This window comes from Leopardus geoffroyi, chromosome X (assembly GCF_018350155.1).
Source record: "Leopardus geoffroyi isolate Oge1 chromosome X, O.geoffroyi_Oge1_pat1.0, whole genome shotgun sequence".
Taxonomy (NCBI): Eukaryota; Metazoa; Chordata; class Mammalia; order Carnivora; family Felidae; genus Leopardus; species Leopardus geoffroyi.
The window spans coordinates 94,719,995-94,747,948 of record NC_059343.1 but is presented as its reverse complement, the minus strand read 5'-3'; the positions used below and the strand labels follow the sequence as shown (position 1 = coordinate 94,747,948).

The window sequence follows — 27,954 nt, the reverse complement described above, 5'->3', positions numbered from 1 at the left end:
GCCAATGTCTGCAAGATTCTTCTAATCTCAATCTCACTTTTATCACATCAAAGGGAAAAGTGAACTTATCTCTCCTGTCTGAAGAACACTTAAAGGGCAATTTGCCAGCGGAGTAAAATGAGTTTCTCTTGTCATGTCATCATCATGGCAATCTTGGATCCTTCCAGCATCGTCGACCTTATTTGACGGACTTGGGAAACTGAGTCCAAGAGGGGTTCGTGTGAATCGCCAAGAGCTACACAGCTAATAGTAACGGTGGTGATAATGTAATGACCGTAACATTTTTGGGTTCTTGGTAACTGGAATATGGACACAGTCGCCTTTATTTAGTAGTACCAGGTACCGAGCTGTTTGATTTGTCTCTCCGCCCCCTCACTTGTCTTAGGCAGGGTCCCAGGACCCAGTAGATATGTACCCACCCGCATGCAGGAGTAGCCCACAGAATGACTCTCCCAGCTTTGTGGAGGGATTTGCTCTTGCACTGCTTGATGCCCAGTTGGTCAGGGAGAAGCCCAATGGGTCACTTGCCAGTGCTTGTAGACAGTAGAGCTGGGGCCGGGAGCCCATGCTCTGTGCAGAAGAACCAGCTTGGAAGAGGGGTGGATATGAGACCTGAAACATGTCAGGATCCATGCTTCATTGGCTCAGTACGGCTACAAAATACATGGGTCAGCTTTAGGGGAAGGAAATGTGAGTTTAGAATCAGGCAGATCTGGGTTCAGAATCCCAGCTCTGTCACTCACGAGCTGTGGACCCTTAGAAACTCACTTGAGCCCTCTTGGCCTGTGTTTCCTTACATGGTAATGGGAGCGATAATGACTTGGTTATTGACAGTTGACTGTTGGGACAATTAGAAGAAATAACTTGCAGAGTCCGGTCTCGTACCTGACATCCGTAGATGTTCAATAAGTAACAGCCATTGTTACCACCAAACATCTCCCGCCTCGCCAAAGGCGATTCTCTTTCTCTTTCAAATTACCATTTGTGAGGAACTTGGTTAAAAATGTGTGGAATTTTTAAAAATTCATACTTTTCCATGTTTTTCTGTTTGTCTTATAATTTCCCCTTACAAAAGCCAAGTCGCTTTGTGCCTAATTATTTATGTTGGCTTAAGTGTTGGATAGGACTATTCAAAATTGCTTAGGGACACCTGGGTGGCTCAGTCGGTGAAGCATCAGACTCTTGGTTTCAGCTCAGGTCATGATCTCACGGTTTGTGGGATCGAACCTCACATCGGGCTCTCTCCTGTTAGCACAGATCCTGCTTCAGACCCTCTGTCTCCCTCTCTCTCTGTCCTTCCCCACTCGTGCTCTCTCTCTCTCTCTCTCTCTCTCTCTCCCTCTCTCAAAAATAAACACACACACACACAATTAAAATTGCTTAAATGTTCCTGACCAGAACTTGTAGATCATTATCCTTGAATTATGTGACAAAGACACATGTTTCCTGTGAGTCTGGAAGAAACTCACGTTCTCCCAAATGTGCAAAACGGAAAAGCATCCATTTGATATGCCTCCCATTTTTTTCTGGGTTATGACTGAAAACCCGCACATCAAGCAGCGACTGTCAAATAATCATCATTCCATCTTTCTTTTTGTTTTCCTTCATGAAGTCATTGTTGAAATGCTACGAACCATGCACTACTCTAAATGTATAGCGTTCTTGTCAAAACAAGTCTTTCTCTATCACCCTTCTAGTTTTGCCCTAGCCTGGTATGCTGCCTTACCAAATGATGCCCACTGGGATACTTGGCCATCTTGGAATTCTAAGAATAGTCTGGCCTCAGGTGCACAGAACAGAAATAATTATAACCCTTGGTAGGTGAGTCACCATCATCTCACCAAACATGGTGACATTGATACAATTAATTCATTAAGCAATTAAAAATTAAAACAACATGTCCTATACGCATTGTGTATACTCAATTTTAGAAGACAATGCCAACTTTTTTCCCCAAGTGGTTGTACCAATACATACTTCGGCCAGTAATGCATAAAACATCTAGATGGCCCACGTTCCTTCAAATGCTTGGCTCTTCCAAGTTTTTAAAGTTTTACCAATATAGTTGCTATAAAATGTTTCATTTCTTTCTTGCCTGCCTCTCCCCCAGATGAAGAAGTCCCATTACCAAAGTTGGGGTTTAGAGCTTTTCCTGGACACTCGAAAGAGAATGGAATCAAAAAGCAGAATTTTCCCAGCGAAATGAAAACTACAGGTGATATTCTAGACTCTTCTAGGCCAAAGGTTTTAAAAAATGAGGAGGAAGAAAACAATTCAAATGAACGGAACTCACTTAAAGAGTAGGAAAAAACAGTGCACTTCAAAAATGAAAGTGCATATATAGGTTTATCTGTGATGTATAAAAGACCATATTTTCCTGCCTAAAATTCTAGAATAATGGCCACTTGAAGGAGGAAATATGCATTAACCTTTGTTTCTGCTCTTCCAATGAAGAAGACCTACCTATTTACCAAGTGTTGGTTAACGAGTTACCATATTGACACTCTCTTGAATGTGCAGAATACTTGATAGACATAAGTACGAAAAGAGGGAAAATAACGTGTGACAAACTGGTTATTAATTATGGGTTTTAATAGTTTACATTTCCTGTAGAAGACCATCCATTTAGGAAGTTGTGGTCCATTTAGTTCAGCATTCAGAAAAATACATGTTCATTATCCCACAGTTTTGAAAAAGAGTGGTTACTCAGCGTCATTGTTTTGTATGTAATTATGAAGACAACAGCCTTAATCCTAAATTATAAGATCACTTTCAGAATGTTGTAGTAGAGGCAAGAAATTCAGTCAAGGTTTTTACCTTATTAATGGCTGTCAATCTATACCTTTGGTGACGTGACACTATTCTAATTACGTCTAATCACGTCCCATTAAAATTATGTACTTGCCTAACATTAATTGCAACTATATCATTCAATGCCTTTTGCTTTCATGGAAGACTGAAATTTGAGAGGAGCATGTCTAACAAATAAAAATTCTTTAATATAAAGACATAAACACCAGGTGCGCCTGGGAGGCTCAGTCAGTTAAGCGTCGGACTTCGGCTCAGGTCATGATCTCACAGTTCGTGAGTTTGAACCCCGTTTCTGGCTCTGTGCAGACAGCTCGGAGCCTGGAGCCTGCTTCGGAATCTGTGTCTCCCTGTCTTTCTGCCCCTCCCCCACTCTGTCTGTCTGTCCCTCTCACTCTCTCTCAAAAATAAATAATAAATATTAAAAAAGAATTGAAAAGAAGCACATCTATAAACTTTGCTTTCAGATTGGCACCATGATCCAATGAATAGGTCCTCTACCCATGGCCATTCCAGACTTTTCACAAGATAACTATATATTTGACAGAAAAACCAAATATCTCTCTTTTGCTTGCTGTTACCATATCCTTCTAAAAAAATTAGTGGTGACCACACTGTGACGAGCCCTGAGTAATGCATAGAATTGCTGAATCATTATGTCGTATACCTGAAACTAATGTAGCACCGTATGTTAATTATACTTCAATTTTCTTTTTTAAATATTTTTGAAAATTTATTTTTGAGAGCGTGCAAGCGAGGGGAGGGGCCGACAGAGGGGGACAGAGGATCCGAAGGGGGCTCTGTGCCGACAGCAGCGAGTCGACTGTGGGGCTTAAACTCACAAACTGCGAGATCATGACCCGAGCTTAAGTCGGACGCTCAACAGACTGAGTCACTCAGTTGCCCCTTCCATTTTTTTAGATCAACCAGCAAATGTCAATAGAGTCCCTACCATGTCAGAAGGACTTCTGTGAATGTCTGGAGAGGGTGTAAAAAGACAAATAGACTGCTTAATGAGATGGAAGAGAAGGATGGCCGCTATGGATACAATTCATCCCATCTTATGAGCTCACTTTCCGATGGCTCTCCCTCTGAAATGCAGGCTTCGTTGATTTCTCCCTTCTTTGTCCCTGTATGATCTTTATTGCTTAGGGCACGCTATTTAGCTCTTTGTAACATTCTGCTTTTGTTTTGGTTTCATGTTAATCTCATCTCACTGGTAAGATCATGAGCAAGCTGGGAGGTCAGAGATCATGGCCAATACAACTCCTGAAATTTTGGGGTCAGCACTATGCCAACTCCTGGAACCCCTGGCATTGTGCTGATCCCATAATAGTTCTCCATAATTACTTTGGCTAATGAATCTAATATTCATTCTTTATTCGAACCTCCAAAGACACAAAGGGAAGGAAAAATGATGAAGTTCAGTGTATCACCGTCAGCTACTAGTTCTAGACTGTTCTATTACTCGAATGTTTACAGCAAATTGTGTCAAAACCTCTGAATAATTGAGAGTAATGAACAGCATGTTTTTCCTGTGACGGGGGTATTTTGATATGTTCATTGTAGTGTTTTGTTTTTTAAAAACGAGGTTACGTCATTTTTCGTTCTAATGCAAACTTAATGCACTACCTATTAATACGAAGAGTCAAACAATACTGATCTTGGCTTTATGTAATTTTCCCAAAAAATAAACTGAGAACTTGATGTTCTCTGGGGCATGATATCATAATGTATAATGAAGAAAAAGCTGCCGGAGCCACGTTCTGCCAACTCCTACTATCCAAATTGCCACTGACCTTCCCCTGAAGGCTTTAGAGAGCCTCACTATCTGGTCCTCTTCCTCTAATTCAGTAACCATCTATCACTTCTCACAGCTATAACTCTGCCATAGGGAATGGCAACCAGTCAATTGTGGGAGAGAAATAAACAAATTATATTTCAAGGACAGAGCTCGATGGTGGCTAGCAGTAACACTAAAGACATTGATCTGGGAGCAAGTCACGGATTATAAAGTAGGGTGCATAGAAACTTGAAACAAATCGTGTCGGTTCCTTCTCTTTCGTTTGCTTTGGCGCCTGCCTTGGGAATCTAACATACAGACCCATTCCCTGAGCTTAGGAATCTTGAGAAGCGATGAGCTCCATTCGACTTTTTCGATAAGGTTGTCTAGATAGGAGATAGGACACTAAGTAGCTGATCAGATTTCTGAAGCTGTGACTTGGAAAAACCTTCACCGCATCAGAGTCCCAAACACTGGGCAACTCCCCCAGCATGACTTGACTTTGTAGCCACCTGGTGGTCGGGCATGCTTGTTACAGGTGTAATCACTGGAGAGCCCACTACCAAAGCGTCGGAACTGTGAGACAGAGGTGAGAGATCCACAGTATATCTGAGCACTTACAGGCGTTTCTCTTTGGAAGAACAGCTATAAGTATTATCAAAACCCTTTAATCAGCATCTCCCTTTTAATATCTTCTCCATGTTGCCCTCGCCTTATCTATTCCGCCTTACCCCGTTACTGACTATAACCCAATAAGGTCACAGGCCACATCGGCTCCCACTCATTCCGTGCTAATCGGTTTCCCAGCTTTTTGTGGAGCCCCTGCCCCTCAACACACACTCCTGAAGTGCCCTTCTTCCCGCCCGATCTACATTCTAAACTCAACTGTCTTCAGTGTTGAGCTCCCAGGGCACTTCTCTACGGTATCACGATCCCAGCTAATTTGACCCTTTCTCCTTGGCCTTTATCACTTTGTTTCCCTGAGCTATCTTTTCAATGATAGGTTCTCTGGCAAACATTTTTCCCCAAAGCGTCCCTCTCTGAAAAGGTACGTTCTAGGCCGGCTTTTAGGTAACAATTTAGAGAAGACACTGAACTATCAGGTTGCTCTAGGATACTGGAGTTACTTGGTCGTCTTCTCTCCTTTTAGAATCCGAGGTTACTGGTAGTCAATACACCAAGATCTGTTTGTCAACTGAAAATCTGGCTTACCCTTTAAAAGCATGAGGACTGCCAAAGCTCATCAAAATGAATATTAATTGAAGAAAAGCACCAAGGAGCAAACAATGTAAGGCAGGTGTGCTGTACTTAAATGTTAGCACATCGAGTACCAAAATCAATTTTTAAATATAATTAAAAAAAAATAAAGTGTAATAAGGCCTAATTCATTTGTATTTTTATATCCAGGGGAACATGATGTGTTTTGTTTAAATGAATTTACAGAGCTAAGTATATATCCAATTTAAAGGGAGCTTTCTTTATGGAAATCTAAAGATATAAAAATAATAAATAATAATGGAAATGAGTCATTAATTCACTCTTTCGTCCAACATGTATTGAACACATTTATCAACCACTTTCATACTATCAATAAACATTGCCTCAACTATTAAAAGACAATTGTCGGGGGCGCCTGGGTGGCTCAGTCGGTTAAGCATCTGACTTCGGTGCAGGTCATGTTCTCAGGGTTTGTGAGTTCAAGCCCCACATCGGGCTCTGGGCTGACAGCTCAGAGCCTGGAGCCTGCTTCCGATTCTGTGTCTCCCTCTCTCTGCCCCTCCCTTCCTCATGCTCTCTCTCTCTCTCTCTCTCTCTCAAGAATAAACATTAAAAAAAAATTTCTAAAATAAATAAAAGACAACTCTTGAACTGGGGCAAAAAAATGAATGAATTATACTATTTTAATAGGATTATAACTAATATTCTTTTGTTACATACACAGATATGTAAGAAATAAACTACAGGAAATAGTAGGTGGGGCAGAAAATCAACCCAGAAACTTTGAAGTATGTTCTGAGTATTTCAGCCCTAAACTCAACCTTCTGATTCCAGACACTTAAACTAAAGTCATTTTTTAGTCAGACATTGTTTTCTGAAGATACACGGTCAACTTCATTACCCAGGGGCCTACCGCTAAATAACTGGAAGCATTGACATCAACTGTCTTATTGGGTCGTATTTAAGAATAAAGAGCATCCTTCAAGAGAAAATTTATGTAGTTTTGACATTTACCAAGTGGCCTCCATATGCTAGAGACTTTAAGTGGGTTGTTTCATGTAATCCTTTGACCTACTTGTATTATATTGACTTTCACATTATGGTCGAGGTAAAAAAAAAAAAAGGCTTAGAGGCATCAGGTAAATAGCAGTGATACTATTGACCATAATAGCAAGAAAACAACGATGAATTTCTGTTTGGCATCTGGTATGTGCTATGTATTTAATATTTTCAGATTTACAAACTAGCAGTTTTTCTTTTTTTTAATGTTTATTTTTGAGAGACACAGAGAGACAGCGCCTGAACTGGGGAGGGGCAGAGAGAGAGGGAGACGCAGAATTCGAGGCAGGCTCCAGGCTCCAAAGTGTCAGGACAGAGCCCGACGCGGGGCTTGAACCCATGAACTGTGAGATTGTGACCTGAGCCAAAGTCAGACACCCCACAATAGCAATTTTTCTTAGGCAAGTCCAAAGGAGTCAGGGAACCTTGAATAACTCACTTAAGCCCTCTTGGACTCATATGTTAAGTTTTCATAATAACAACCACTTTTACTAAAATGTGAAAATTAAATGGAATAATTTGTATAATTTTCACTATATTGCCTGGCGTTGAGTAGATGTTCAATAAACAATAATTTATACTATAACTAAATGCAACATCTCTCCTTATTTGATGGAAACCTGGTCCCAGGTCTTTTGAATGTTAAAAAAAAGTTTAAAATTTCCTATGTGTACATTTGGTATTCTTCCTAACTTCCATTAATAAGTTGCCTTTCCTGTCATGGTTAGTCAGTATTTGAAAGTCACGTATAGTTTTCTGACCAAAATGTTGGCTTTCCCTCCATTGTGGAACAGTGAAAACTTTCCCTCTGCCTTCTATTTTTTTCTTTACCCTTGGGGATTATGACTGAGTCATAGCTCCTCGTAGATGCATTCCCTATCTTGGAGAAAATCTAAATAAATAAGTGGTCATTTCCCTATTTATTAGATTGTTATAAGAATTAAAAAAAAATCCTTAAGTTCCTTGTATATAATAAGTTCCCAGCAAATCATGTTTTAAGTGTAATTACTTATGAGAGGGAGAGAGAGAAAGAGAGTACGGGGGATGGGCAGAGAGAGAGAGGGAGAGAGAGAATCCCAGATAGGCTCCGAGCTGTCCGTGCAGAGCCCGATGTGGGGCTTGAACTCACTAACCTTGAGATCGTGACCTGAGCCGAAGTCGGATGCTTAACTGACTGAGCCACCCAGGTGCTCCCCAAGCAAGTCTTAATTCACTTCTAGCATTCCAATGAAACACAACTGTAAAACAACTCGACAAAGTCCTTTTGGGATGGATGATGTGAGAAATGGACAGCGAACTAGAGGAAGAGCTTTCTCCAAAGTATTGGGATTGAGTTACTTTTGTGCTTGACATTCCATCTTTCACCATTTCCAGCTCTGGTGTTGGGTCACGTTCCAGAGAAATAACAGACACATGCTCATTTCACCTCTCAGTGTGTATGCCTACTCTCCAGCTCATCAGCAATGTGAGTCAGCCGCTGAGGCGTTTGGAGAGGCCATCTTTTTAATCTTCATTCATCATTTCTTGGCTTCCCTTTGTAGTCGGCTGTGTGCTTTGTAATAATGGACAAAATGGCTTGACTGGCCTGCCCTGCCTGGCTTTGTGATCTTCGTTTCACTTTTCCTCAATGAATTTGCAAACCTCGATTCTATAAATGCTTCCCTAGACCTCTCATCTGAGAACAGTCTGCTGTCACTTGCAGAGAGTCCTGACCTTTCCAATGTAGCTTTTCCTGGTTTCCTCAATCATTGCTACCCTCTTCCTCCCTCTCGGCAGACCAGGCTTCTCTGAACGTTCCAAAATGTGGAACTTAATCACATCCTCCACTTCTCATTCTGCACGCTCGCTTGACACAACTCCTCATGAAAATCTGCAACGCCTTGTGTCTTCGAGTCACAGCAATCTTCTCTACAGAGCCTCTCTCGCCGAACACGTCCGGCCTACCCACTGGCACTTTATCCTCTCGCGGGGCGATCGGCAAACTATACACTGTCTTTGTATATGGCCCACGAACTAAGAATGGCACTTGCATTTTTTAGATGGTTTTAAAAAACAAATAAAAAGATGAATGATATACCATACTCTGTGAAAACTGTAGACATTCGAATTTCAGTGTTCATAAAGTTTTATGAGCAACCATTCCTCTCGATGTTGCCCGTGGCCGACTGTATGCTAGAACAGCAAAGCTGAGTTGTTGCAAGAGACTATGTGGAACACAGCGCCACAAATAATTACTACCTGGCCCTTTACAGAAGAAGGTTGTTGACCCCTGCTGTTTTACCGTGCTCCCACAAGTATAGTTCACGGACCGACGATATCGTCACCTGGGAGCTTGTTAGACACGCAAACTCTGGCTCCTTTCCGGACCTACTTAAGCAGAATCTGCAGCTTAACAGGATCCCCAGATGATTACATCCACAATAAGGCTTGAGAAACATTGCTCCAGCACTCATCGTGCCGTCTTAAAATTGTTTGTCAATATTTTAAGAGACGAAAAAATGGAAACATGACTAGGGTAGTAAAATGTATGAGTTATGGGAGATATATGCAATCGGAGACAAATTTGGTTCACTGCATAATAGCTAAGTGTAATTTAGTGGAATAAAAATAAAATACAATGTGAAATTAAAGCAGGAATAAGAAATCTTAGTTGGCCAGGAGGAAATATAAATTCAGAATCATATCATTTATCAACGTGTTCGTCTAGTAACATCACATTTCAATCATATTCATATATATTCATATATTGAATGATACCTTCATACTACAATCAATATATATATATATATATTCCATTTTTTAATGTGAAAGGTGAGCCCCATTAGCACTAGTTCTTAATACTTTATAGGTTATGCAGAATTAATTTGTCACAAATTTGAACTTGCTTATTTAACGTTTATTTATTTTTGAGACAGAGAGAGACAGAGCATGAACGGGGGAGGGGCAGAGAGAGGGAGACACAGAATCTGAAACAGGCTCCAGGCTCTGAGCGGTCAGCACAGAGCCCGATGCGGGGCTCGAACTCACGGACCGTGAGATCATGACCTGAGCCGAAGTCGGTGGCCCAACCGACTGAGCCACCCAGGCGCCCCTGAACTTGCTTATTTAATAATGCATAGCAGTGATAGGATTTGGTTATCTGATGTCTTTTTATATGTCAATTGCTTGTAGAGTTAATGCCACATTTGAAGACACGGTGATACGTTTACTGCTGTCACAGTTAATTGATAGCTCCCATCTGCAACCCTACGTTAAGGTCTTAGTACCTGAGGCCTCTAAAATTTTTCACCAGGCTGCAATATATATAGCTACCAGTAGGGGGCGGCGAGTAGAAAAATAGCCTGCACAATTAAGCAACCACAGATCAACTACTTCCAAGAAGTTACACGAATGACTTTTTAACAAATACCTATGTGTTCATTGAGTTATTCAGTCAATGACTATTTACTGAATCATATGCTAGGCACCGTGCCGGATGCTAAAAATTACAACCTTCAGCCAAAGCAAATCCTGCCCTTCATCTCCTGACATTCACATCTAGTGGAGGAGATAGGGATCTCTAAGCACAAGCATAAATGGACAAACTTAATATAATGTATAAACATAAACCTATAAACCGCAGTAAGTGCTATGATGGCGATGTGAGCGTTAGGAGAGGTGGGAAATGCAAGGAACGATTCACAACAGAGGCGAGAGCATGATGTGTTCAAGGAACTGAAAGTAGACAGTCGTAGCCGAAGCATTCATGAGGGAGGTGAGGGAAGAGGGTAAACTATGGCACCGAAGAGGTCGACAGGGGTCAGATTAGGTTCTCTTACAACCCATAACAAAGATTTTGGTATTTATTCTAAGAGCACTAAGAATAGGGAGGATGGGAATTGGGAGTGCAAATGTGTAATTGGGGCAATTATTTCGAAGGGTGTTCCTGTACTCAGACAAGAAGTGATGGACAAACCAAACCCAGTATAAGGATGCTAGAAATGGAGTGAAGATATTCAGAAGCTAAAGTTGCCAGGAGTTGGTGATGAAATTGGTTATGGGGCATAAGGGATAGGAAGATGTTCAAGGATGACTGACAGTTTCTTGCCTAATCCAACCGTCTAAATGACAGTGTCATTGGCAATGATGTTAAGAAACTTGCAACACATGGAGAGTATATTCTCATATAATCAAAACCCTATGAAGTCAATACGAATACTCCATGGAAAGACAATTAATTACATAGAGATTTTAATTGATATAATATAGTTTTAACGAACATACCACAAATACGTGATTCGCTTTTCACATTTTATTAGTATCTTTTTATAAGCTTACTATCAGTTTTTATTTGTCTCTAAAGATACAAATAAAGATACTTAGTTTTGAGAAAGCTAAATGAACAATGATGCCTAGAGGTACGAAGAGAGAATATTTCAGAAAGCGATTGTTAGCAAGCTCTCATATACCATGTGTTATTTGTCTGGGTCATAGGTTTAATTTTGGCAGGGGAAAAATAATTTTTAAACGAGAGTAAAATGTGATAGAAACATGATGCAAATATGCAAATATGCATTTTATACAATGTGTAACAACTTCTGCCTCATTAAAATATCTGTATCCTTTGGGAAGGTAATATGTGCCATTTCTAAAATGATAGCAATATGTACTTAAGACTAATAAATACGAAATCAACATTCTCTACGTCATAAACTCCTTGATCCTGACGGCCTCTTATACCACATGTATTAATTTAATTGTTGCAGTTCCTTAAGTTACACCCATGTTTAAAAGAAAGTTACACCCATATTTGATATTTCGGGAGATATGAATGTTTTGAAAATGCAAAATTTAGAAGTACAAGCATAGCTTTGAAAGGTGTATGTTCAAAATCAGAAAATGTACATATAAAATTATTTCGCTGCTATGATCTAGTGTGAATGGCCATGCAACTCTACCTTGAAACTGCTTAGCTTCTGACCTTGCCAAAATAAAGTGATTTTTGCTTATTTTGAAAAGTTGGAACATTTTAGCACGGGCACATTCTGAACCACGTTGCCAGCCTTGTTGGCTTTGGGTGCAGACTAGTCAGAGTGAAAAATATGTGTGGTATATAGTTTTTCAAGTTATCAGTTGGCTCAGTTGGATTATTGAAATCAATAAATATTTCTTCACTCAGTTAAAGCCATGTTTTTTAGTTCTATTGATTATTATAAAAGACTACTTCAATTTTTGGAATATTAGTACAAGTAAAAATTGTGAGGAATGTGGAATTATCTTATAAAGGTTTAGGTTTTCTTATGCTCTAAATATGTATATATATTCACTACTGAAAGACATGCCTGACTGAGTATCTATTCCCAAGGTGCTATTATTTTATCACTACTAGTTCAATAGTTATTATTGCACTAATTATTGAATATATTATTAAATGCATATTACGTACAAGACACCATGTTGGTTCCTGTAGGTGGTATAAAAGGCATATTCTACTCATGGAACACACGACATTTTAATACTCAATTCTGTACCCTTTCATGAGTTTTGATTATGTTTCATTTACTTTAACCAAACGAAGAGCTGAAGAACAATAAGATGTACGTAGGTAATAGCTGATTTTTGTTAGCGTCTACTTATGTCTTCCTTTAAGTCATTTGGTAACCAAAACAACTTTATAATAATACTCAGTTATATATCAGAGAACTTACACTGCAAAAAAAAAAAAATCCTTCCGTTAAATGAACTTGTATTTATTTATCACAACACAGAGTCACCTAGTCAAAAGTTTAAAAGATAAAATTCTTAAATATAGGTGTTCACGTAGGTGTGAATTTAATTCTTAAGTATAGGTGTTAATATAGATGTCAAGAAAGGGACAAGTATAAATCCATCGTGACATTGTAGAAGGAATGTATGTACATCATTTCTTCACTTTCTGTGAAGAAACTTTAAATGGTGATATGGTTTTACAGAAAAAAAGATAGTATTTATCTTTAATACTTACTAATATTACAAACCTTATCCAGCTCAGGAGGGAGCACAGTGTCCAACTGATTATTTTTCGCAGGAGACATTGAACACATTTCCTAGATTATTTTCTTCACTGTGATATATATCTGATATATATATCTGATACATATATCATGCATATAAATATGACATGACATATGTATCAGACATATATATCTGATACATATTACCTTCACTGTGATATATATGATATATAATAACTATATATGATATATATATATATATAATAAGTATATATATATATCTCATAGTAGCCCATAGGTAGCATTAAGTAAGGCTTCAGAGTAGGTGTTACTAAGTTTGAGTGATAGCTGGAGACCAATCAGGTCAATTGCCTTTTATTTTTAAAAATCGGTGGAATCTCATATAGCTTAAAATAGCTAGAAATCACCAGGCACCCCCATTTCAAAACCTCAAAGAATATCAAGTTGTGGATGTATGTACATTATCACAAAACTTTTAGTACTCTTCTACATACAGTGAGAATGAACATATTTAGTGACAATAACAAAATTCTTTACCATAAATAACCAGAGTCTAAGGTTTTATATTAAGTATGTTGCATATCTATTTTTCGTGTCACTAATATGCCCTGAGGAGGCCAGCCTTTTGGAGAAGCGAAGTAGGCAACAAGCTTATATACCAACGTGATGACATTTGGGGCATATTTTCTCTTTTAGCCAATCAAGGAATTTGTTGGAGTCCCATTTTCGATGTTAAAATGTGCGCCTCTCTGGATGGGGTAGGACTTGTTAGATATTGCCACTCTAGCATGAATTTGTATATCAAATCTCTCTTCCAGTTAACAGCTGGGTAAGAACAAGGTGTCAACAGGCGTGTGTCCAAAGGGGCGTACTGCAGGTGAAACCGGCTTACGTCACATTCTACTAAGGCTGACCTTGGGCTTTACCACCCCGTAGGGCTTCTGTTGCCATTGATATAGACGAGGTGGCCTTGTGTGAGTGAACACGGTTTGAAGCTTGAGAGTGTAAACTTACCTGCCTGTCCACGTTAGCCTGTTTCACCAACGTAGTGAAAACATCTGTGGGAAAACTTGGATTTTCACAAAAGTACACTGAGTGACTCTTGTGTGCACTCTCAGGACAGCTGCTGGGGCTCTTTAAGATTTTACGTTTTACGCTTTTTGAATTTCATGTTTCTTTTATGGAAACCTGGCTATATAGCACCAAGAATTTCTTCAATACATCTTAAACAAAGGAAGTGGAACCTTTGTCATCATGTTAAATGGTGAGTCATCAAATCACAAAGCAGGACAATTTGATATTGACCATTCTGACTATGGTACATTTTAATGCAGCCATTTTGATGCAACTACTTTGATGTAAAATCACTGTTTTCTTCTTTTATTTTTTGATCAATCATAATATGTGCAGCAGACATTCCCCACCCTTATTCCACCCTAACTTCTCTCCAATTTGGATAGACTTCCACTTTCCACTTCAGGTTGCATCATTTAATTTTTATGTAATGGGTATATATTAATTTTATACTGAAAGAGTCTGTTAACATTTTACTGTAAAAGCAAGTTAACCTCTACAATCATTATCAGTTCTTCCTCCAACACTATCATTCTAAAAACATTGTGCGGAATTAAATATATGTGGATGACTTTGAGAACAATCAGAAATTTATTTTAATTTTTTAAAATTTATTTATTTATTTTGAGAGAGAGAGAGAGCACAAGCAGGGTAGGGGCAGAGACAGAGAGGGAGAGAGAAAATTCCAAGCAGGCTCTGAACCGTTAGCACAGAACCTGATGGGGGACTCGAACTCACAAACCGTGAGGATCATGACCTAGGACACGGATCAAGAGTCAGATGCTTAACTGATTGAGCCACCTAGGCACCCCTAGAACAATCAGAAATTTAATTGAGGATCCCCTGTGCAGTCTAGAGCTTAAAATAAGGGATCTAATTCTGACCTACTTTGCCTAAATTGTAATAACATGCTTAAGAAACCTAGAGAATACCGACTGAGCCACCCAGGAACCCCCTGATACTCCTTTTTAAGAAACAAAATTCTCAGGGGTGCCTGGGAGGCTCAGTCGGTTAAGCGTCTAACTTCGGCTCAGGTCATGATCTTACCGTTCGTAGGTTCGAGCCCCGTGTCGGGCTCTGTGCTGACAGCTCAGAGCCTGGAGCCTGCTTTGGATTCTGTCTCCCTCTCTCGCTGCCCCTCCCCCATTCCCGTTCTCTCTCTCTCTCTCTCTCTCAAAAATACATAAACTTTAAAAAAATTAAAAAAAAGAAGAAACAAAATTCTCAGTCTCCCCTCATACTCCTCCTGAGATTTTTAGGTCCATCCGTCAAGAATATCTTCAAAAGTTTATCATAGGAAAATAATAGCTGTATTTTCTATGGCCTAATCTCGGATGTGAGTTTGTTTCTGAAGGAGAAAAATTAAAGTTCACAGTTTGTCTTGACTAATCTAGTTGTTCTTATTTATGTTATCTTATTTGATATTTATTTAGTATAAAGTCAGGGTGCTGATTAAACATTTTGGCAAGGGTGTCTGTTTAACACATTATTTGGTAATTAAATAGGCTGAGTTTTTTTTTTTAAAGCTGCATTAAAATGTTATTTACCAATGAAATAATATTCTTTTTCAAATATGGTAAATCATTAGTGGAAAATGTTTACTAGTTCAGAGGTAGGTCTACATTACCAAAATAATCAGAATCTCCTAACTATAATGGTTGAATATTACTGCAAAATGAGAGTGCTGTAGCATGTTTATGGGTATACTTACAATTATATTTGAAGGATGGCGATGGTTGGCCTATAGATGCTCATGGATATTGGTTGATATCCCTGAAAACAAACATTTAGAAACATGCAATGAGAACTCTGTAAGTAAAGTGTTATTTACAATAGCTATTTATACTATCCATGTATAAAGCATAACTGAAAAGTAATGAGGCTGATATCCATAAGGCACCAGAAGACTGTTTCATTTATATAAAGTTCATTTTAAAAAGCCCCAACCATTAGTGTAGCAGATAACAGAGAAAATTAAATATCAGTGAAGTATTATACATGAACCAGCAAAATCATGATTCAAATATTAAGTTAAAACATTATTTCCCAGGAAGTAATTACAGACCAGGATTAATTAAATGGTATTTTACCCATAGGTATGAAAAACGATACTAGAAGCTGGAAGGGGAAATGACATTTGAAAAATCGTCATTTCAGTATCAATTATTTTAAACCTATCGGTTGCCAGTGTTTATTTTGAGATTTGAAAACAAAATTAATACAAATATTAGCCAGCTACATTTTTGCGGGACAAATAAATTTGCTGTAACCATATTGCAGGAAAAAAAAAAAAGCCTCCTGTGTTTCCTTTATTTGACTAAAAGCTGTAATGTCTGGGTTAATGAGGCCACCATGAATACCCTCTCCGCAAAATTGTATAGCTCTGTGGTAGATGGAAAGACCACTGGTACCTGTATAGACAAACATTATCACAAACTTCTCTCCCATCTGTTCTCCTAAAAAACCCACTTGTTTTTACTAAAGAAACCTATTTGCTTTTCCTAGAGAAGTTGTTCTTCACTTCTCCTTTTTCCTACCAAGTTAAGTATATAAGTCCTTAACTTTACTGTTAAACAAGCCAGTTGCTTTTTTTGTTGGCTTCATATGTATATGAAACAAAACTTTTTCTCCTGTTATTCTCTCACTTGTCATTTTAGTTTGCAGGTCTCAGGAAAAGAACACAACAGTGTAGAGGAAAAGTTTTTCCTCCCCTACAAAACTAATTCTTCCATTCATTCAAGTAAATAAAATCAAATAATGAAAAGACGACTAGAGTTATAAAAAATACATATGCAATATTAATTATCGTATTATTTGAAGACATTAAAATAATTTATTAGCTCATAAACTTATCAATATAAAGTAACAGATTTGAAGCATAGTATAAAATATTAATGCAATAAATTTAAAGCTACAATTTAAATAATTTAATGTGACTACCCTCTTAATCATTCAAGAGACAATGGACTATGCCAACAAATTGTTATATTTTTCATTCCTTATGACAGTACATAAAGAGTAGTTCTGACTTCAAATTAATGAAAAGCAACATGGGTAAAAGCTTTGCTATCTTAATCTAAATGTCAGGAAAATACATTTAATATTATAAATTTGCACTAGAATGTTCTTGTCTGTTTTACAGCTCTAAATAATACAAAGATTTATGAAATAAATATGTGAGAACACATGATCACCTTAAACATGTGTTTTCGTGAAATGTTAGGGGATCTACAGTAAATAAAAATAATTTCTTCATGAAAAGGGATGTAAACCCGGTTCTGCCTAGCATATTTCCAGACCCAGAAGTACAAAATTAGTAATTTTTGAGCCATGATGAGACTCCTTGCATGCTGAAGAAGTCGATTGCCAAGTTATTAGTCTGTACGGTAAAAATGAAACAGAATTGCGGCAAAGCCTGAAATCATTTCAGTACATAGTAATGACCTGTTCTACTGCTGTAGCTCCCACTTAATTTTACCTATTCACGCAGGATTTATTTATTGCGGGTTTCCACACTCCCTTGGGGGGAGAAATGAGATATAATGAAGCATTTCTGCTCCTCCATAAAAACAATCGATCTTACAGTTTAAAAAATTACTTCCAGACCTATCAACTGAAAAAAATACTTTTTCTGGTGTTTGCAACATTTTCGTGTACATCTCTAAAATTTTAATTAATTTTTTTTTTCAACGTTTATTTATTTTTGGGACAGAGAGAGACAGAGCATGAACGGGGGAGGGGCAGAGAAAGAGGGAGACACAGAATCGGAAGCAGGCTCCAGGCCCTGAGCCATCAGCCCAGAGCCCGACGCGGGGCTCGAACTCCCGGACCGCGAGATCGTGACCTGGGTGAAGTCGGACGCTTAACCGACTGCGCCACCCAGGTGCCCCATAAAATTTTAATTAATTTTGAAAAAGTCTGGAATACCCTAGGCAAAATTAACTTTTCTTCCCCCCATTTCTGTCTCTCTCTTTAATCCCACTTGATTTGCCTCTGCTTCACACTGATGGCATTCTTTACATTCAGATTTTATATCTGTCACACACTCTTCAGTCTTTTTCTTTCGGTTATTTATACATAAATCTGAGATATATTTTGTCATCAGCATTGTCATTTCAAGTTTCTTTTTACCTTACTCAACTGTTGTCTTTAAAATTCCCACATGACATGTAGAGCAGCACTATCAACAATAGCCAAATTATGGAAAGAACCCAAATGTCCACCGATGGACAAATGGATAAAAACAATGTGGCATATATACACAATGGAATACTGCTCGGCAATGAAAAAGAATGAAAGGTTGCCATTTGCAGCAACATGGATGGAACTACAGAGTACTATGCTAAGCGAAATAAGTCGGTCAGAGAAAGGCAGATATGCGATTTCACTCGTATGTGGAATTTAAGAAACAAAACAGATGAACGTAGGGGAAGGGAAGGAAAAATAAGATCAAAACAGAGAGCGAGGCCAACCGGAAGAGACTCTTAAAGACAGAGAACAAACCGAGGGTTGCTGGAGGGGTGGTGGGTGGGCAGTTGGGTTAAATGGCTGATGGACATTAAGGAGGACACTTTTTGGGATGAGCAGTGGGTGTCATATACAAGGGATGAATCACTGGGTTGTACTCCTGAAGCCATGACAACACTGTATGTTAACTTAACTTGAATTTAAATAAAAAATAAAAATAAAAATAAAAATAAAAATAAAAATAAAATTCCCACATGACTTTGATAAAGTTTTCTCCTTTGTAGGCTGCTGACTCCAGAGAAAAAGGAAAGATGCCCCTAGCCACAACCTAGCTCTACATACTGATCCAAACACGACACAATGGCTCCTCCAAAAATAGTGCATGCGCTATCTTTCAATTTCTCATGTGCAACCCTATTACTTCTGATGCTATTTATAACTGACTTATAAAGTGGTATGAAGGGGAATTTTGTGATTGTTCAAGGCAGATTTTATCTTCCTTTTCCTACAAAAATTAATGTTAGTTTGCTTTCTGCCTACCCGCAGAAAGAGTATGATGAAACAGTCGTTTCAATTCAAAATCGCGCTTTCAAAGTCATACTAATCCTGCGAAGATTTAATGGATAAGTTTGCTGCTTTATTTCTCCTCGGTTGAAATCACAGGGTAAAAAACAGGCATTTAAAGTAGAATGTCTATTAAAGAAATGCCTATCTTACTGTGGCTAAGCGTCATCATTAAAATGGCAGTACTCTGGGGCGCCTGGGTGGCTCAATCGGTTAAGCGTCCGACTTCAGCTCAGGTCACGATCTCGCGGTTCGTGAGTTCGAGCCCCGTGTCGGGCTCTGGGCTGATGGCTCAGAGCCTGGAGCCTGCTTCCGATTCTGTGTCTCCCTCTCTCTCTGCCCCTCCCCCGTTCATGCTCTGTCTCTCTCTGTCCCAAACATAAATAAACGTTAAAAAAAAAAAATTAAAAAAAAAATGGCAGTACTCAATCCTGAGAAGCAGGAATACATTACAAAAGAGTGTAATGTACCTCTTTGGAATGACGCAGATATTTCGTATTTAAAAAGAAGGAGGTCATCTTTTATTCGGGATTAAAATCTGATCCCATTCAAACACAATGGTTACCCTTTACTGAGTGCTTTGACTTCTACACAGTTTACTCTAATGAAGTATAAATTACATATAATAACATGTACATATTTTACATATGGAGTTTGACCAGTTTTGAGGAAGAAAATACACACCTGCGCAATCCCCGTGCCCATGAAGATACCGAATGGTTCTATCTTCCTGTTCCTTTGTAGTCACCCCCCACTGACTCAGAGTGACCATTTCCTTACTTCTATCACTTTAGATTATTTTTGCCCATTCTAGAAGTTCCTATCAATGGAACCATAAGGTATGCTTTTCTCCTTTTCTATTTCTTCTGTCCTTTGTTCAAAACAGTCTTTTCTTTCACTGAGTCTTGTTTATAGACTATTTAAAGCCTATCCCCTTGCCTTATCCTGTTGACTTATTCATTCACATTCTCTTAACTTTCTCTTCAACTTCACTGGATATTCTAATACCACCGTCTTTATCTAACGTAATACTGCCTTTAAAGCTTTCTGTGTGGACCATTGGTGCTACTCGGAACAGTGAATCACAAGTTCAAGTGAACATGGCAAACCAAAGGAGCAATTTCAAAAGACAAAACCACTGGACAAAGCTTTCCGATACAAAATAGCACATTACCAATCGCACCCTCATATTTAGTACAAGTAACAATAACAAATTACTTTCTATTGTGTATAGAGCATATACGCTTCAGAAAAAGAAGATTAAAATACGAATTTGGGCATGTTAATAGGATCTATTTATATATGTTACATATTATTATTATGTTATATTATTATATATGTTATATAATATATATACATATATACTATATATATTATATATATAATATATATAATATATAATATATATATTATATATAATATATATACATATATTATATATATTATGTTATATATTATATATATATACACATATATATAACATATGTTATATATGTTACTAGACATTACGAGACTGATCGCTGCAAATGGGAAGTATATTAAATAATAGATATCATATTTTGGGTAGAAGGCAGCAGGTTTTATGTGATTAAAGTGGCTTTTTGAGGTTGGCAGCTAACGTGTATACGAATTGAAAGTTCCTAGTGATGTGTTATGCTACACGGTTATTATAAAAGAATAATGCGAAGCCTAGAAGAATGAAAGACAGTTTTAGTTCACAAAAATGCTCTGAATAGGTGTAATTTTGAGGAGGTGTGTTCCATATTAGAGATTGAGAGGGGGAAAAAACCCCCAAACCCCCAAACAACCAGAGGCCGAGGCATTCAACTGCAAATAGCACATACTCAAAAGTTTTCTGATGTAAATGCCTCCTTTCTGTAAAGGATAGTCAAGTTTGGCCGGTGTTGATTGCGTAGAAAAATGAAAGAAAGGGAGAAATGGAATATTCCTGAGTGTGAAACTAAGGTTTTTCCGAAATCAATTAATTTTGAACAGAAGTACTTGAAGGATGCCTCCCTTTTTATTGATTCTGTGGTACTAACATACAACTTGAGACAAAAATAAAGGTGATAGAATCCCAGACGCAAAATTTTATTACATTCTGACGTTTAAAAAAAGTTAAGGATTGAGCCAGATAAATCAAGAGTGTATTGCCTGAATCTAAGCACAAATTTTTTGTTTTATTTGCCAACTCTTCTTTTTTTTTTTTCTTTTTTTTTTTTAACGTTTTATTTATTTTTGAGACAGAGACAGACAGAGCATGAACAGGGCAGGGGCAGAGAGAGAGGGAGACACAGAATCGGAAGCAGGCTCTAGGCTCTGAGCCATCAGCCCAGAGCCCAACGCGGGGCTCGAACTCACGGACCGTGAGATCCTGACCTTAGCTGAAGTCGGACGCTTTAACCGACTGAGCCACCCAGGCACCCCTGCCAACTCTTCTTAATATAAAACAACCTGTCCGACATTCCCAGCAAGTACATATGTCAAAAGTTTGTGGGTTCCAGAATAAGCAAGTTTATACACAAAGAAAGGATCCTTTTGAGGGTCATGAAAAAGTTCTCAACCTAGAAACCATCGAACTGTATACTTTAAAGTGGGTGAATTGCATCGTATCCGAATTATATCTCAATAAAACTGTTAAAAAAGAAGCTGGGGCAGAACATTAAAAAAAACAACAACAACCCAAAAACCTATGACAAATATAGCCAGACAGCTGAAGCATTATGAAATCTTTTTTAATTGAATAAGATACACCCAAAGGTCAATTTTTATATGGCCTCTATCTCGCATCAGCAAATATTAAGTGTTTATGTATAATCAGAATGATGCAAACTTTTCTATTTGAGATGAGTCTTTTCAGTCATTGATCTTAATACAAAACCATACGTTCCAGCGACTTCTCTGGTGAGGAACGTGCCAAGTCCGTAAGCATCCAAAAAAGGACCAAGTAGAAGAAACTCTATGCCTTCTTTATTATGGGCAAAAGCTGTGTTTGAAACTTTATTTTAACTCCTCTTTTCACAGTTGATATTCATTACGGGTTATTTTGGGGAGGGGTTGGTTTTGTAGTTTGTTGTGCAAGTTTATGTCTTCCTCACAGCCCCCTTTTTGTTTAACTTGTAGTGCATATATACAGCCAGCGATTTTCTTTCCAGTTGCCTTAAAGCTAACAAATTCAGAGTTCAGCTAAAAACTAATGACAGGTTCTGAATACTCTATAGGCTTTTGCTCTGAGTAATACTGAAAACTCGTTCTTAAAATATTCTCAGATCACTGGTGGATTTGTTTGGTATGCTTTGTTTTTATTCAAAACCATTTAGTCACAATATTTACTCAACTTGGCACGATCAGCTTCACTGTAAAAGTTGCAGGAAAAACTCAGTACAAAATATATTATCAGTATACCAAAAGAAAACACTGTTGGTGGGAATGCAAGCTGGTGCAGCCACTCTGGGAAACAGTATGGAGGTTCCTCAAAAAACTACAAAGAGAACTACCCTATGACCCAGCAATTGCACTACGAGGCATTTATCTGCGGCATACAGAGGTGCTGTTTCCAAGGGGCACATGGACCCCCATGTTTATAGCAGCACTATCAACAATAGGCAAAGTATGGAAAGAACCCAGATGTCCATCGATGGATGAATGGATAAAGAAGATGTGGTATATATATACAATGGAATATTACTCGGCAATCAAAAAGAATGAAATCTTGCCATTTGCAACTATGTGGATGGAACTGGAGGGTATTATGCTAAACGAAATTAATCAGAGAAAGACAAATATCATATGACTTCACTCGTATGAGGACTTTAAGAGACAAAACAGATGAACATAAGGGAAGGGAAACAAAAATAATACAAAAACAGGGAGGGGGACAAAACAGAAGAGACTCCTAAATATGGAGAACAAACTGAGGGTTACTGGAGGGGCTATGGGAGAGGGGATGGGCTAAATGGGTAAGGAGCATTAAGGAGTCTACCCCTGAAATCATTGTTGCACTATATGCTAACTAATTTGGATGTAAATGTAAAAAAAAAAAATAATAATAATAATAATAATAATAATAATAAAATAAATAAATAAAATGCAGATGCCATGTTTAAAGTTGAGCTTGTTGGGACACCTGGGTGGCTCAGTCGGCTAAGCGTCTGACTTCAGCTCAGGTCGTGATCTCACAGTCTATGAGTTCGAGCCCCACATCAGGCTTTGTGCTGACAGCACAGAGCCTGCTTCAGATTCTGTCTCCCTCTCTGTCTGCCCCTCCCCTGCTCACGCTCTGTCTCTCTCTCTCTCTCTCTCTCTCTGACTAAAAAACAAACATTTAAAAAAATAAAAAAAAATAAAGCTGAGCTTGTTAAATGATGAGAAAATATAACTATCATATAAGAAATTAGATTAAAATAGAAGCATTTATTATGTTATGAAGCTATAAGAGCAGAATGGAATTTCACGGCATACGTACTCAAAATGTTTCCTGTGTTATTATGACTGCCTTTTTCCCTTTAGTAAATGTGATTTGGGGGAACTTAAGGTAAATCTGTCTGGTCTTTTTTTTTTTTTTTTCTTGTTTATTTTAAGTTTATCATGCGCTAGCTTCTGTGTATACGTTATGCATCACATCCTTAGAACAATCTTGCAAGGGACAAATTGTTACCCTCTTAAGATGAGAACACTCAGACTCTAAAACTTATTTAAATTGCTCTTTAAGGGGTGCCTTGGGTGGTGGCTCAGTCGGTTAAGCGTCCGACTCTTGCCTTTGGCTCAGGTCACAATTTCACAGTTCGTGGGTTCAAGCCATGCATCGGGCCCCATGCTGGCAGTGCGAAGCCTGCTTGGGATTCTCTGTCTCCCTCCCTCTCTCTCTGCCACTCCCCTGCTCAAGCTCTCTCTGAAAATAAATAAATAAACATTGAAAAAAATAAAATAAAACTCCTCATCTAATCTTAAACACCATCTTCAAAACAATTTTTTTTTTTTTAACGTTTATATACTCTAAATGCTCTTAATCACAAAGACCTCTGATTACATAAACTGTATCAGGTATTTTTTTAAAAAAATATTATGATTCATTTCTACCATTTTCCTATTTCATTGCCAATTACTATTATTAGATAACGTTTTGCACGCTTTTTCCACCTTTAATCCTATTAGTAAATAATAATTCCCTCACCTTTAAAAATGAACTGACATCTTTGAGAATACACGCATCCTTGATTTGTAGAAGCTTACATATGACTGATGTCTCCTGACTTGTTTTCCGTTTATGTAGTCCTTTGAGGACATTGCCAGTGACTAAGTAAATGTTATAGTGACAGTACATTTTGGGCATGAACATTTGGCGTATTTTAAAAACTTCAGGCTGCTAATCAGGGTGCCATGGAAAAAGTATCCATAACCTCTGTAGTGAGACAGGCTTGGCTTGATGCCTGGCTCTACGTAGATGGGCTATGCGCTTGGGCATGTGACTTAAATTCTCTGTGTCTCCATTTCCTGTTTATTACGGTTGTCGTGCAAATTACATGAGGGAATGTATGTACTTTGTCAAATGCATTGACTAGGATAGAGTGGGGCTCAATATTTAATTCTTTCCCTTTCCCCCTTTTTACAATTTCAGTAACCCTATAGTTGAAAAGTTCTGATGAATCAATAGAAAATTGAAACCACTCCACAAAACCTACATTGCAGATTTGCTTGGGCTGTGCATTTTCTTTCTGGTTACCGTTTCTGCCCATGCATATCTAACTGAAAGTTAACTATTTGACATTTGCTTCCAAGGTATGTGAATGTTTCAGTTTGCCTTCAAAATGTACTTTATTTTTTTTTTCCCTTTTAAATCATAGCATCGAACTCATTGGATTGTTTGTGTTATGATCACATCTTTCCCATAGTCTGTAATTCACAGATTCATTGTCCTTAACACCCCGTGAAGGTCACCGGTTTGTTTCCTTATAAAAATGACATAATGGATTAAAGCTGGAATTCTGTAGCTAGTGACTCATGCTTGCATTTGTACATTTCAAGAGACGTAATTTATAGAAAGGAATCATCCAGCCTTGAGCTGTTTCAGACTTCAGTTGCTTTAACAAATTAAAAAATAAAAATGCTACCATAAATAAATGCACACGGCCTGTCAACTGGTCAGTTATCTAATTTAAACTGCAGAAAATACTCTTGTCTTTTCCATGATTCTCTTCCTCTCATTCTGAATATATATATATACATACATATATATATATGTATATATATATAATATATCACACACGGGATCTCTTATCTATGTCAGTAAGAATGAAAATCACAACCTTGAAAATATTCACACACTTGTACTACGAACTTTCTGGTTATTGAAACCAACAGTGTGAATTCACTTTCTGTTTATTCTAGATTTACTAAGCATGATGTGATTCTCAAAGACAGTATGATGTCAAATTTTTAAAGGCTTTCATTTCATGTGCCACATAGCCTTCAAGAAGAGGTAGACCATGGTGGAAAAGAACCTCATTTGAAGTTTAAGAGATTTGGGTTCTCCTTGTAAGCTTTGCCAATAATTAGCTGAGTGACCTGGAACAAGTTAGGGGCCCTTTTTTAAGCCTGTATTCATTTATCTTTGAAACACAAGCGATAGTAAGTCTGTTACAAATGCTATCAGTATACTTTAGTTCCATTGCTTTATTAAAATTCTTAGTACCCAACTTGTTAATGTTTTCATAATGTCATCCTTGTATTTTGGAATTGTGAATTACTTTGCTAATATTCCTAAAAATATTAAGTTCTGTAAATTATCTAATAAAAATGTATGACTCTTTTGGTATTGAGAATTAGTAGTCACTTGATAGACAACTGATTTTATCTGAGAGTTTAATCCACAGCGAATCATTTACATACTAGTACTATAAGTCAATGTGTAATTCAGATATCTACTTACTTACTAGTAACAAGATTGAGCATGAAGGATGCCAGACTCGGGGAGATGTTTTTGGTTTTGTTTCTGTTTTCTACAAAAATACTATCCATCTGGAAATTTCTGAGTCAGCAAAAAAGAGATTTGGTCACTATAAGTTCAGGTGATAGTGAACAAGGCACCTGAGAGAATTGATCCAAATCCATATTCCTTCTTTGAGCTTCAGGGCAAAAACGTTTCTATATCTATTCCTGGAAATTTCTCTAAGTTTAATTTAACAGAAACCTTTTTTTTTTTTTGAGGGGGGGAAGACCAAATCCTTTATGTGGCACTCATATATTGGCTCCCCAACTGGACTCCAGCTTCCTGGAGATCACAAGTTATATATTGTTTCCTCTTCTGGGAGACCTTGGACTATTCAGTCAAATGTCTTGCACAGAGCAGAACCTTAACAATAATTGAATGTGATAACGTATACAGTTGGGAGAGAAAGCCTGCGTGTTTCATTTTGAAGATTCTGAGAAAAATATAATGCTTAGATATTCCCCAAAGCTTTGTATAATCAATGCTTACTGTTTGGACCTCTGTTCTTCCCTCTCTACAACCTTCTTTCCCTTGGAAAGTTCTGAAATTCAGCTACGCCAGAAGAGTATGGATTGGTCCAAATTCTTTTACCTCCAAGCTTCACCTATCTCCAGAGATCCATATCATATTTTCAGCTATCCAAAGAACATCTGATGGTGCATGTATCTGTTTTATCTTGCTGAAAGAAATGTAAGTTGCTCTATAGTAGGAACCACAGCACACAAAAAATGTTCATTAAATACTGGCTTGCCAGTTCTGTGACTCTAAGAATAACTGCTATATTCTCTGCCATGTTTTTACAATGTCACGTGTAGTTAAGTTTCAAAAAAAATATCCTTAAAGTGATGATGGTGATAGAAATCTACACGATTATTCAGCTAGATCTAGAGTAGGCTTGAGTGCCACAGGTTAAAATCCGGCTGAGGACCCAAGTTTGAATAGTTCCTTTGAAATGATTTTATGCCAACACAAAGGGTATACCTTTAGAGTCATTGAAGATGGTGATAAAGGAACTTGATATCATTTTCAAGAGAAGGTAATTAGAAATCAAAATAAAACACAGAAAGAAGTCATGAACAAGCTATAAATGGCCTTTCCTTTGCTCCGTCCAGCCATCTGCGGTCACTCTCAAAGACTCAAAGAGTTCTGAATACAAATACAGTAAATTGAATACGCCTCATAAAAGAAAGGTTCTGATACAAGAGGAAAAAGATAATATGAAATGTAATTAAAGGCCTCGAGATGAATATCTGCCCACAAATTTCCTTTTCTTTTGAAGTCCTCTATAAAGTAATAGCTTACATATCCAATTCAGTCTAGGAATATATTAAAGGAAAAGACAATTTCTAATCACGAAGCTCAATCATCAGCCAGGCAATGACAGCCCTGATATTCACCGAGATATTAATTAATTCTTGTGGAGGGACTGTGGCTGCAGATGGTTTAATTTAAACCACCTAAAAATGGTTATATTTAATTTGTTATTGGTAGCCAATGATGTCCTAAATTTGCTGTAAAAAAAAAAGACAAAAAGAAGAGAAATTTCCACTCGTTTAGTAACCTTTAAATAATGAATCATTTCCTACGTAGGCCCTGGAGTGAAAAGGGAAAGGACAAGATCAAGATCCTAAGTGAGGTTTCATTTTAGATTGTTTAAGGAGTTCCTAAGTAGTTGGAGAAGAGTTACAATTATCTTCTTGGCTATAAAACTCAACTACTTGAGCATTATTATTGAAGCGAATTTTCAGAACTGCAAACCTGCTGGTATTTTCATATATTGTAACATTTGAAATGCCCTTAGTAAACCATTCAGTCTGGCTTACTTAAACAGGGGAGAACATCGAGGCTCAGAAAAGACGAGAACGCAAGTCATTAAACTGTAAGTTTGTACTATAAAAACCTTTCTCCACAGTGCTCATGTGCTCTTATGTATTAATTATTAAGCAAATATATATTGAAAGAGCCCACAATGTGTAATGATGTATGCAGAGGGTAGTTGT

The 27,954-nt window shown here is 37.7% G+C and overlaps 1 protein-coding gene and 1 non-coding gene across 3 annotated transcripts in view; both read right to left on the bottom strand.

Annotated features, from left to right (window-relative positions):
- HTR2C (5-hydroxytryptamine receptor 2C) overlaps positions 1-27,954 on the bottom strand; it is a 289,469-nt gene that overhangs the window by 250,176 nt on the left and 11,339 nt on the right. For both annotated transcript variants that reach the window (XM_045471406.1, XM_045471407.1), the window contains exon 2: positions 15,647-15,708. The gene's annotated coding sequence lies outside the window, so the exon portion shown is untranslated. The remainder of the gene's footprint in view (positions 1-15,646; positions 15,709-27,954) is intronic.
- Positions 408-536, bottom strand: LOC123595556. Its single transcript, XR_006711244.1, has one exon. It is a non-coding gene; the product is annotated as a small nucleolar RNA SNORA35 (small nucleolar RNA).